Source organism: Podarcis raffonei, chromosome 2 (genome assembly GCF_027172205.1).
Source record: "Podarcis raffonei isolate rPodRaf1 chromosome 2, rPodRaf1.pri, whole genome shotgun sequence".
NCBI lineage: Eukaryota > Metazoa > Chordata > Lepidosauria > Squamata > Lacertidae > Podarcis > Podarcis raffonei.
In genome coordinates this window covers 36,949,725-36,962,597 of record NC_070603.1, presented here as the reverse complement: position 1 = coordinate 36,962,597, position 12,873 = coordinate 36,949,725, and the positions used below count along the sequence as shown (strand labels likewise).

Here is a 12,873-nt window from a genome sequence, read left to right as displayed (position 1 = left end):
TCTGGCAAGGTGCAAGACCAAACATTTGTTCCATCTCTCATCAATGGTTCTTGCCCGCTTCAAACTGGAAGGAACTGATCCAGAAAGAGTTGACAGCCTGAACTTCCTTCTTTGATAAAGCAACCAGATATAGCATTCTTGACAAGCTGTTGGCACTGTATGAATGTTAAACCACCAGCAGCAGATGAAGACTGCAAAATGAAAGTATAAACTCTAGGAAGTGTTAACTGTTCTGCATCATCTCCTGCTATCAAAAGCAGGGGCAAATGGGTGGCTTGAGTCCGGCAAACAAATTTTGTGTAACCTGTAACTGGGAGTATCACTTTTCTGACCGCTCCTTGTGCCCAAATCTGCGAGTGATTTAGGGTTCAAAACAGTGGTCTTCTGTGTTCCTAGGACAGTCGATCAATGTTCTTCTATTCATTACTGTAATAAGTGGATAAAGTTCCCTTAAGCTCACTTGTCTGCCGTTATCCAACTTCCCCGGCATTGTGCAGCCACAGGGGAGTGTGGGGTATTTTCTTGGGAACACTTTGGCTAAGGGCCTGACCCGAACAGTGGGCACAGTGGAGAAGTGCCCTCTGCAGAGGCCCTCTGCAATGCACAGGTTTTGATGTGGATTCCCTCTGGCGAGGAAGCCTGAAGACCACTTGCCACGTAACAGTTCTGATGCCTACCTTGCTATCAGTGTTAAGTTATTAAGGTTGAATTCCTATGCATGCATACCTGGAAGCGAGCAGTATTGAGAATAGTAGGACTTACTTTTGAGTAAACATGCAAAGCTTGCTTTGGAAGTGAAAGAACTTTAGGGCTGAAAAACAAACACTACCTTTCCCACTTGTTCCCACAAGCATCACACCCCATGAAGGTAATTTTTTTTGTTGGGGAAAAGTTTTTATTATTGTTCTTATTTTACTTCTCTTTTTCCAAGGATGTGGAAGAAGTGCATGGTTAGCCCTCCCCCGTTTTATCCTCACAACATCCCTGTGAGGTAGGTTAACTTGAGAGGCAGTGACTGGCCCAGTCTGGTGAGCTTCATGGACTAGTCCAAGCTTCTAACTGCTCAGCTACGCTGGATACACTACTTTAGAATCCATGGATTCCTCCTTTAAGGTTCACTACCAAGGCAGACTGCACTTTTCCGCCACTGCTGATCAAGTTTGCTTTCTTGTTCAACGCAGGAAAACCCCTTCTGGGTGGCTCGGCACTTCCAGGCCCTTCTGCTTAAAAGCCAGCACCTGTAAAAGGTATAAAACGATGGCAGAGGAGACGAATCAAAAAATGATGGCTCTGAAAGAATAAGGCTGGCAAAAGAGAATGAGGCCAGAATAGCTGTGTTGGAACCACTTGATCTCATGAGCTCCAGCAGCTTGCATAGAGGCCCATGGGCAGCAGGGCAGAAAGGATTCACCCCATATCTCTGTGGCTGGGTTCCTTCCTTCATGGGCAGCCAACAAAGCCCTTTGGTATTATGTTCAGGGCTAACAAAAAGGCAGCCTTCTTCAACACGTGGTGTACAGTGGTACCTCGGGTTAAGAGCTTTGCTTCAGGATGAGAACAGAAATCGCGGGGCGGCAGTGGGAGGCCCCATTAGCTAAAGTGGTACCTCAGGTTAAGAACAGTTTCAGGTTAAGAACGGACCTCCAGAACGAATTAAGTTCTTAACCCGAGGTACCACTCTACTACACTCTCTCTCAATGCAGACTGACACAATAGTTTGATTTAGACACGTTCAAGGAGGCTAGGACTAGCAGCAGCAGTTTGCCAGGAAAACTAATTCAAACATGAACAGGCGGAACAAAAATATCTTGTAGAGGACAGAGGAAGGCTACCCTCCTGAAGCATCTCACTGGCTGCTGGTAGACTAGATGGGCTGCTACTGCAGGTGTTTATGTTGCTGCAGCCGCACTGTTTTGCCTCTTCATTTGGGGGAAAGAGAAAACAGGTGGAGCAGCCAGCACCATCCTTATGGGCTGCTCGTGCAAGGGCTGGAGATGCAACCAAGTGCTTTGCTCCTAGTAAAATCGGAGTGGTGGGCCAAAGCAAAGCATCCCTGCTGAAAACTGCTTAACACAACAGGCCGTTTAATTTCTACAAGCTACTTGAGTACAGTGTGTTACTAGCAGCACTTGGTCAAACACTACATGATTTCAGGCCCAAAAGGAAACCGGAAAGGCCCCCCAGGTAGGGGTACAGGGGACCTGCCAGAGATCAAGGACTGCTGCAAAGAAAGCTAATGGTATTTTCAGAGACCAACATAAAAGTCTAGCAGTGAAATCTGAATGGGCAACACAGCCAAGGCCAAGAGCTGCAACAAACATTAGCTATGAAATGGAGTCCTTCAACCAGTTATTTTTGGTCATGAAAACAGAAATAGTCCAGCTTACTTACCCATAATAAAAAAAGAACTCCTCCGTTCTTGAAATGCATTCTTCTCTTACAGCTGCACCTGTAGCAAAATAAAGGTTCTACATTTTTACCTTGCCCTTCAGGTTTTTAGTGCTCAATGTGAAAGAACACCAAAACCCAGAAGTTTCTCAACGTAGGCAGTAAAACCATAAAAAGATCACTAAATATTAACAGCAAAAGCAGAGCTAAATGGCCTCAAGGAATGTGTTGCTTTTTTTTTAATAATAAAAAAACCTGTTTCATCCTCAAACTATTTGCTTGTTATTTCCCTCAAACTAAGTTTATGTCATATAGCAGTGGTGTCCAAACTTTTTCAAAGAGGGCCAGATTTGATGAAATGTAGGGCCGTGGGGGCTGACCTTTTTTTAGGATTGAAGTTGTTGAGCTTTTTTTATTATTTTACCCCAAAGTTATTGAGCTTCTTTTAGGATTTAAGTTGCTGAGTTGTTTTTTTTTTTAGGATTTTACCCTAGGAAATAAACTGCCACAGGGGGCCGGATTAAACCGACTGGCAAGCTGGATTAGGTCCCCGAGACGGACTTTGGACATACCTATCATATAGAAATGCTTCAGCATTCATGTTGCCCACAGACATTCATCTGTCACTCTTTGACAGATGTTCTGTCACCCTCTCTGTGCCAACATGTGTGTGGCATGCTAGTCCTTTGATGCTGTAAAGAGCGATCCAAAACTCCCTTACTAACTTGACACCAGCACTTCTTGCGCCTTACAAAAGTCTGTCTCCACTTGTGTGGTGCATGCGGTCTATAAAGAGTTAACAGTTTTAGGCTTTATATCCCTCAACCGATTACACCCTCTAGTATAAACAGCCCTGAGACTATGCCAATAATGTGACATTTAATACACCTACACATGGCACAACAAGAGTGATTATGTTCAGGGCATCACTGCAAGGCGTTTGCATCAGGCATGGCATTTGCTTTAACAAAACTGTCGCTCTTCCCTCTGCAAAGATGTGCATACAGTCTTCTACTCGCCCGCCTACTGCTGGGTGAGAGTCCTAACAGAAAGCTTGGCTGTTCTGCCTTGTATCCTGGGCTGATGGGCTTTTGTTATTCCCCAGGCAAATGGTCACTGTTCCTTTTTCACATAAGCGGGTGAGGGAGGGGCAGAGAGAGAAAAGAAACAACCACAATCATATCCCAAGAGGAATTTTTTTGAGAAGCAAAAAAAGCAGGAGCACACTGCTTACCAGGGCATTTGCAGTTAATGGAGAGGCAACTTGCAGGCGAAGTTCCAAGGCAAAACAAGAGATCCCTCTACTTCTATTCTATAATATTATGCTTGAAGGGCTTGTATGATTCCAAGGGAGCTTCGCCCTCTTGCAGGAAAAGACATCACTGCATGATGGAAAAACTGGTCTATGTTCTCCCCACCATTTTTTCGCCTCTTAGCTGTACCTGTAAAAGACCAGAGGGAATTAGGTGATCTACAAGGCCTCTTCTCCAATGAGAAGGCAACAACCGCTTGCGATATGCATAACTGTGGAAAGAGCGCTCTGTACTTAAGTGACGTGCCCATCCACCAGTACCACCCCTACTACCCTCCCCCAGCCATAGAAGACGCAAACTATGTTCAGGACACCCTGACAGCTTATCAGAAGGTTCACAGGGAGAGGTTCAGTGATGGTGGAACGCCTACGCAGGAAAACAATTTGCTCATCATCATTACCGGCCTGTGCAGCCATAGGGGAATGTTGGGTGTTCGAGGGTGTTTGTGCATGTGGTTTGTTCAGGGTGGCACAGAGGCCCAACAGTTAGAGCAGCACCCCATGTGAAGAGTTTATTCTCCAGAACCCCCCACAAAGCTCAAGAGTTTTATGGCAGACAAGCAGATGCAGAAAAGGCCTCTGTGACCCTGAAGATATGACGCTGTAAAGCCGATCAACTTAGTTCTCAAACACAAGGCATTTCTCGTGCCGCTGAGCCAAGGCCTCTCCTTCTAGTCAATAACACAATAAAAGCGGCAGTAGAAAAATTGCATTTTCTTTTGCTCCAATGATTTTAGTGCTGCAAGGAGGCCAGGCAGTTCCTCCATCTATGTCAAAATACTGGCACAAGGAACATTCACTTTTGTCTATCCTGTTCCCAGTCAAGCATACATTAGCTCTTTGCTTCCGATACCAGCTTCAGATGTATGAATCTCTAACAGATTCAAGAAACTTTAAAACTAGACGAAAGATTGTTCTCCCTTCGACTGGCATCTTTGGAGTTCCCTGTGGCTACTGTAATAGCCTCCAAAAGGGAATTGGCGTTGCGAAAGGCCCACTTTCAGAAACCCTTCCATCTCAAATCAATGCCAGAGAAAGAAACTACTGGAAAATGTAGCCCAATGGCTGAATTTTGAATCACGATGCTGCGGGAAGGATACAGCGGTCACACCTATCTCAAAAGAAATCACTCCTACTGAAGACAACTGTGAGGTGGCAAAGGGGGCAAGCCTCAGTGCATCTTTATTTTCCCTCATAGCTGAGTTTTCAGACAGGGATAACTTCACATCACAGGCTTTTAGGAGGAGTGTGACAGACAAAAAAGCCATAAGTTCTTCAACTGTTTCCCTGCGGTGGCTAAAATATATCCAATCTTTCCTCCAAGGCTACATACATGGCCTTTTTCTCATAGCAACCCTGTGAGGTGGGAAAGAGACCAGCCCAAGGTAACCCAGGCAGTTTCGTGGCCAAGTTGAGGACCTGAACCTTGGTCTCCCCAGATCTAGTTTGGCACCTTGCCTATTACACCGCACCAGCTCTGAAATATGCAAAGTTTAGGGTGTGATGACTTTTCACTTGGTTTCTCAGCAACCGCCTGTTGAGATCATGAAATTGCATCTTCTGCCTCCATTTAAGAGTTCAGGATTTTTCCATATTCTCCAAAGAATTAAAAAGGATCTTAAAGTGCAAACGTTTCTTTGGTGTTGGCTGATGGATGGATTTTGCCCCCTTGAAGAGGATTTGATTGTTGTGTTTCAAAGAGATACTTTCCAGACGCTCTGGGAGTTTTCTCCTTGCCTGGTAGAATGGAGGATCCTCAATTTATGTGGCTGCCTGACACAACCAATTATACACCAGGCCAACACCCTCAAGTCCACCTCCCCCATTCTTTGCTTGGGTCACATTATTATCTGAATATGGAACAGTGTTTAAAATATGGAGGCTGCTGGCTTAATGTTGAGGCATTAAATCAGGGTAACCTTTAAGCCCTTGCCATTTCTATCAAACAAGCAAGTCCTGCCCAGGATTTTTCAGTCATGTGATGTTGTGAACAGAATGGTGGACTTCAACTAGCAAGACCCAAGTATTATTTCCAACCACATGCATTGCTTAAAATATCACAAATAAGCATTTACACTTAATTTAGAGGCCAAAACCTAAACCCCATCCAGTCATAACTTCTCAGGCTTCACTGAAATAAGGGAGTCTGGTTCTTGGCAACTCACATTCCACTGACATGAAGGGATTAACAAATTTGTCAGAAGCCAAACAAATGAATAAGCATTACCCTGAGCTCCTTACCCTGAGCAGCTGTTTCCAAACTGTACTTCTGAGTCCAGAGGCAAATGGTCTGCATCCTGTGGAGCCAAACATATCAATTTTATTTCTTCATTTTGCTTTTAAAACTTGCACACTGCTTTCAGACAATTTTCTTGAATAACAACTGAATCACAATCCCCATGACAATTTATTATTCAAAAGAAACAAGAGTCCAGTTTGGAGGGAAAGGACTTCATCTTGTTACTAGATAAAAAATACGATATTGTCTTTGAGAGTTCATCTATTCTGGGCAAAATGAGGACAATGTGGAATTAAATCAAGACCCAAATTTAATTCTAATGAATTCAGCAGCTTCATTTCAGTCCTGGGATAAACAAGACATTTAGAAAACCAGACATTCCAGTTTGTGGCACAAAGTTATTCTGCTCAACATACGTTGGGGTGGTGTTGTACACACGATTTCAGATAACTGGGATTTCTGGCTTACTAAGGTTCACATAACAGGATTCTAATGGACATTTTAAGAACTTCAAATACACCAAATTATCATATATTTCTTATTGCAATCTACTCACCCAACAAGCCCACTTCCAGTTTTACAGCAAACATATTGCAAGGGAATGCAGTGACGCAAACAAGCCATGGCAAGTCTTGGGCTTGCACACTTCTCCCTCTTCCTTTTGCTGCTGAAAGGAGATCAGATGCATCTACTTTTAAACTAACCACAGTTCCCATTATGCTCAAAGAAGTTGGGAAGGTATGCTTCCTTTAAAAGAGATGGTGCAGATAATAACCACACAGCCACAAAATAATGGGGGTGCGAGGGGAAATGTGCAAACCCACAGCTCATCTTCACATGGGATAGCAGCAAGTCATAGATTACCGCTGTGTCTGAATCAGGACTAAAGCTTGTCTTCCAAAACATATTTGAGCATTTAAAAAACAGTAGTACTTTGACATCTGCTTTCCCCAACTGGATTCATCACTGACACGTCTGTCCAGCTCCAGATGATAGTAGACGTGACTTTAAGCACATTTTTGCATCATGCGCTTGCAACTGTCAATATCTTTGTTTACAAAAACAACTGCATGGCCATGGATGGTTAATGCTTTCCTCCAATGTCATTTTCCAAGTGAAAATTCCCCCACCAACCCCCCCCTCAAAACCACCCTATACACAAAGCTATTATGTCACAATTTAAAAAAAATATTTAAACTTGGGAAAACAGTGCAAGGTGGAAAAGATTAAACCTCTTTCCCAATCCTCATCTGGATTCCTCTGCAGCCCCTGGCTTTGTCAACAAAAATTTGTAGGCTGTCGCAAAAAACCCCCCCACCCCTCTGAATTAAAAAAAAGTGCTCTAAGTCACGTTTAGTTTGACCCTCACTCTTCCCCAGGAATGACTCTAGATGATAATCTGCTAGATGCAGCATACCAAACTGTTGCCATTGTGTTCAACTGCACGTGAAGAACAGCATCAAATTTCCACTATATTAGTGAATTCATCTTTACTTGCTTCAGAGCATTCAAACAATGTGGTCCAGCAGACAAAGCACACCTTCTTTTACAGGGAAAAAAATCCCTTACATTTTTGTGTGTGTGCATACTTAACACTGCAAGAAACATGCAGCCCAGAAAGTATTTTACATGTCCTAGGAGTGCTTGTTGGAATCCCAACTTTGCAAAACCAATGTAATGGAGATGAAGGACAACTATTTCAACATGAAACTATCTTATATTGAATCAGATGATCAGTACATCTAGCCCAGCACTGTTTATTCCGACTGGTGTTGAGCAGATTTCAGGGACATGCTGAATTTCTGAATGAACGCTATTGGCCATAGGAACATACTGAATTTTTGAAGTGACTACCAGAATGCATTAAGTCAAGAGGGATGTGTTGCCTATGTAGGGATTTTCAGGGGCCAAAATGACCAAGCAGAAAACTACTGCTCTTCCAAATGGCCACAGCAAGGTGTTGGGCAAAGGTTGTATGCTGCCCAATCACCTCCAGTCATTTCTACCCTCACCTGCAATCAAGAGTGTTACAAAATGGTGATAGGTGTGTCAAAGTCTCCCACTCACCCCTACAAACACTTGACAATGCACTTGGTATTTTATGCAACCAAGGGTAGGAGGAGAGATTTAACAAGATACATCCTATGCCAGTGACCATTTGGAAGGGCAATCTTTTGACATTTAAAGATGGTTCCCCACCCACCCCAAAATAATAAAAAAATAGTGTGTGTTTTTGCATTTGATTGCATTTGATTAATCCATTCCAATTGCCATTCAGAAATTCACTATAACCCCATAGGAATCTGCACATTCTAGTAGCCTTCCTCATTTTAGCCCACTGCAAGACTTTATTATTATTTCATTATTTATTAAACAAGGTCCTTTTAAGTGGCTTGAACCTGGGACCTTCTGTGTGCAAAAGTACTAATTTGGATTCCACAATAGCAACTGTGTACACACTCTTCTGAGGAAGTCACATGCAGGTGTAGACAGAACTCAAAGTCTCATATTGGATCAGTCAGGCTCATGGGATTTTATACTTGCAACCATACAGAAATTAATCAAGTAACCAACAAGACTGCAGGCACACGCTTACCATTGTGCATATGAATCAGATAACCACATGGTGGCTAACACAGGCTTCATTTCTTTTCAAGGGAAGTGGTCTCAGGTGTTTACATCTCAACACAAAGAAACTTTGCGTCTTCTTGACTGGTTTGCTTGAAAAGTCACATGCAGTCTGAGAACAGGAGAAATGCAAGGTTAGGGACAGCTGTACAATTCAGCTATTCTGCAGCTTTCAGATTTCCCTAGAGCTGAGCTTCAGAATTGACAACTCCACAATGAGAAAGATTCCCTTTTCAGACAGGGATAACTTTATATCATCACAAGCTCAGCTCTAGACAATGCTGGCAAAATGCACATGGTAAAAGCAACTTCATTTCTCTTCCTAGTGGCGACATCTAGCGGACAACTCACAAAACCTACCTGGGGTTGGCATTTCCCCCCTAACTTCAAGGGGTGGTAGGTATCCAGTGCTGGCCAGATACAGAGTAGACCCACAGAAAATAAAACACACGACTAAGTTGGCTCCATTAATTTCAGTGTGTCTACTCTGTATCAGAGCAGTATCTGTATATATACCCAATAGATCACTGCTCTCTGCAGGCGAGGGCCCCCTGCAGATCCCATCGTATCAGGAGACCTGCTGGCATGGGCATTTAGTGTGGTGGCACCTTCTCTTTGAAATTCCCTTCACTTGAATATTAGACAGGTGCCCTTTCTGTGGTTTTTTCAGCACCTACTGGCTGCATCTGTTTTGAACAAGTTTCATCACTTGTTGCTTTCTCCCCTGAGCTCCTTTAGAAGGGAGGGCAGAATATTCATCTTGCAAATAAATCTTACAATGATTTGTTGGGGACCACATACTGGCAATCAAAAACAAGCAAGCTGCAGCCAAGAGTTGGCCATCCCCTTCTCTCTCTGCATCCTCTTTTCTACTCTCCTTGCCAACCACATGAAATTGGAGCCAGGATGGGCAGGAATGTAGACAAGGGGCCCCACACCCTTCACACAAAATACATGAGGACAGGGAGTGAAGAGGAACTTATAGGATCTGTAACTTCTTGGTACTGTACTTAAAAGAATGCCCGACCAACCTTACCTATACAAAAAGACCTTATGTATATTTCAAGCAGGAATGCAAACAAATCCATGGTTAGCTTTTGCAATTCCCTGCTCTTTCCACTTAACTTTCTGCAACCAGTACAATATGCACCCCAAAATACACACCCCTTTAAATCAACCGACTTGCTCCAATTGGGACCAGGGGCTCGTAAAGTACAGGCCGGAGTGGCTCCATACTCGCCCTCCTCTCGTGTTCTTCTCCTGCAAAAAAATAAAGGATGCGATTCAAAACGTTTAAGGCTGTGCAACTCATCAATACACTCGTCTTTCTCAACCTACAGGGGGGAGGCTCGCTTTACTGGCCTGCTACGCACCAACAACCCGTGTAGAGTCGGGGGGGCCAGTTAAAATCACAAAAAAGCTAAGACAGAAAGGAGCCAACCAATAAATAAATGTTTCTGGCTGTGCACAAGCGCCCCCGGGACACATATCACAAGCTCACTTCTGCTTAGAAACGGCAGCCGTAGAGGATTACAAGGGATCCTACGGAAAGAGTCCGCGCTACTCACCATCACTGCACCTCTGTAGCCGGTAGCAAGGAAAGAGAAAGCAGAAGCGCCTGCGCAAACTTTGACCGAGGTTTCCCGCGGGCGGGGGGAGACCGAAAGCTCTTTCGGGAAATGTAGTTTTTTAGAACTTAAATCCTCCGCTTCAGTACAGATGCAAACACAGTACTCTCGAATGCTTTTCACTGAGCTGTAGTTTAATTAATGCAGCCTGCAGAAAAACAGCCTCACCGCCGTTTCAGAACTTGCCACCTCCTTTGGGCAAACCCTAAATGCACTAAAAACGAAAGATCAAGACCTGTTATAAGAAGATCATTGAGGCTTACTTCTGAGTTAAGAGCGTTTATGATCCTGCCTAAACAAATACCGCGGTTCAATTGACAGGAACAGCATGTGTGATTCATCAGAGTCGAGCTTGCTTTTCCCTTTAGCAAAAACTAAATATTCATAATTGTACAATTACTGTTTTGTACAATTATTATTTTGTATAATTGTTACTTTGTATAGGCACAGACGTCCTTACTACACAAATCAACGAATCATGCTTATTCAGAGTGAGTCCCAGTGATTGCAACGTGGACTTAAATGAGTGTGGAGGGGGCGCACTCTCCAGTGAATGGGCACTAGGTTCTGCAGTTTGGGCAGGGTAGCCTTTGTTTCATTTTCAAGTTGATGGAAAGGAACGTTCACAAATAAAAAGAGTCCTACTTGATCAGACTAAAGACCCTTCAGCATCCTTCTAGTTCTCAAAGAGGCCAGTCAGATGCCAGTGGGAAACTCACAAGCATAAGAGCATTCTCCCCTCCTGTTGCTTCCAGAAACAGGTATTCCGAGACCAGCACTCTAACCATTACTGTAATTCACACTGCCTAGTTGTACCATTTCTTAAGCTCAGGGATGGAATATGTGTGGCCTGCCAGCTCCCAGCAGCCCTAGCCTGTGGGGCCAATGACCAGGAATGATGAGAGCTGGAGCCCAACAGCATTCCACCTGCCTTGCTTGCTTTAGCTCCTGCACTGTGAACTCATTACATAACACAGAATTTAATGGCTGGAGTACACTGCATTTGCCACAAGGGTGTTGGTTAAAGCAGACACTTGGGCAGCACTGGCTGTTCCTCATCCCAGCGAGAGCATGTATTGCTTATCCTATGGCTTGATATTACAGTGGTACCTCGGGTTAAGTACTTAATCCGTTCCGGAGGTCCGTTCTTAAACTGAAACTGTTCTTAACCTGAAGCACCACTAATGGGGCCTCCTGCTGCCGCCTCGGAGCACGATTTCTGTTCTCATCCTGAAGCAAAGTTCTTAACCTGAAGCACTATTTCTGGGTTAGCGGAGTCTGTAACCTGAAGCGTATGTAACCTGAGGTACCACTGTATTATTATTGCTGTACATCTCCATGCCTTTAACTTTCCTGCAGCGTTGGAATTGGGATGTAGAGCTTCATAATGATTGGAGATCCAAGAGAAATAATATATTGCATCCAGGACAGGAATCCCTTGCATAGGTAGGCTGTTCCCCACTCTCCCAGCAGCATCCCCACAGGGATAGTGAGGTGTGCCTTGGCCCCATCTAAAGGTAGGTAGGAATGTTGTAAGTGACTTGGTAAGTAAGGCAGAGATGGCAGTGGAAAGTGAAGCTATTTGAGGCATCCAGTTAAGAAGACCACTGACAGCATTAAATGATGAACCGGCAAGCAAATCAGGCCCTTCAGGATATACAGTGCATCCATTTGGAAATGCACTTTTTCCTGATTCTGGAATATTTTGTCCAAATTCTGCTGTTTGAAGCTTGAGTACACTTTTCCACTAGGGGGTGCTCCAGCCACACACAAACTTTTAGCAGCAGCCCTTGGCTAACATTTCAAGGGGAAATGAAATGAACAGTCTTACTACATCCCTGCTGAAGGACATCACAAGCAAATAAAATCTAGATTGAGCTTTTTAAAAAAATAAAAAAGTCACTTGTAAGCAGGACTCTTTACCAACTCATCCATATCTGACCAAACAAGAGAAAGGTATAAACTTGGCTATTCTACATTACTGTATACAGCGGTACCTCGGGTTAAGTACTTAATTTGTTCCGGAGGTCTGTACTTAACCTGAAACTGTTCTTAACCTGAAGCACCACTTTAGCTAATGGGGCCTCCTGTTGCTGCTGTGCTGCCGGAGCACGATTTCTGTTCTTATCCTGAAGCAAAGTTCTTAACCTGAAGCACTATTTCTGGGTTAGCGGAGTCTGTAACCTGAAGCGTACGTAACCCAAGGTACCACTGTATATGGAAATGGATTTTGCATAGCATACCCTCAAAATGTAGCAACGCTGAAGGAAAATTGGTACACAGTTACATTTTAATGGTACTTTTATGCATTATGCCTTGTGAAAAGGAATCTTTCTCAGCCCCACCTGGAGATGCCAGGGATTGAACCTGCGACCTTCTGCATCTCAAGCAGGTGGTCTGCCGCTGATCTACAAACTTTCAACTTGGGGGCTGAGGGATTTTTTCCTACAAGGTCATGTGCTTGCAGCCCAGACCCACCACATTCATTCTGGACACTGATAAAATATGCCCCCCCATCTCATACTTGGACCTTGATGCTATATTTATTAGTAGTAGTAGCAGTAGCAGTAATATTTCTTATATCCTGCCCATTTGACTAGGTTGCCCCAGCCACTCTGGGCAATTTCCTACAGAAATGCAGAGGGAAAGAAAGGGGGGGGGCATTAAGCATTAAAAGC

The 12,873-nt window shown here is 43.9% G+C and overlaps 1 long non-coding RNA gene and 1 other non-coding gene across 3 annotated transcripts; both read right to left on the bottom strand.

The window, feature by feature from the left end:
- Window positions 1-878: 878 nt before the first annotated feature.
- LOC128407535 (uncharacterized) lies at window positions 879-10,211 on the bottom strand. Of its 2 annotated transcripts, XR_008328825.1 has the most exons (8): window positions 10,136-10,211; window positions 9,732-9,827; window positions 8,536-8,679; window positions 5,942-5,997; window positions 3,623-3,830; window positions 2,961-3,080; window positions 2,392-2,449; window positions 879-1,238 (listed from the first exon to the last, which is right to left on the bottom strand). It is a non-coding gene; the product is annotated as an uncharacterized LOC128407535 (long non-coding RNA). The 2 variants fall into 2 exon arrangements; XR_008328824.1 differs by lacking the exon at window positions 2,961-3,080.
- On the bottom strand, window positions 8,756-8,836 carry LOC128409687 (small nucleolar RNA R38). The gene has a single exon (XR_008329298.1). It is a non-coding gene; the product is annotated as a small nucleolar RNA R38 (small nucleolar RNA).
- Window positions 10,212-12,873: the final 2,662 nt, after the last annotated feature.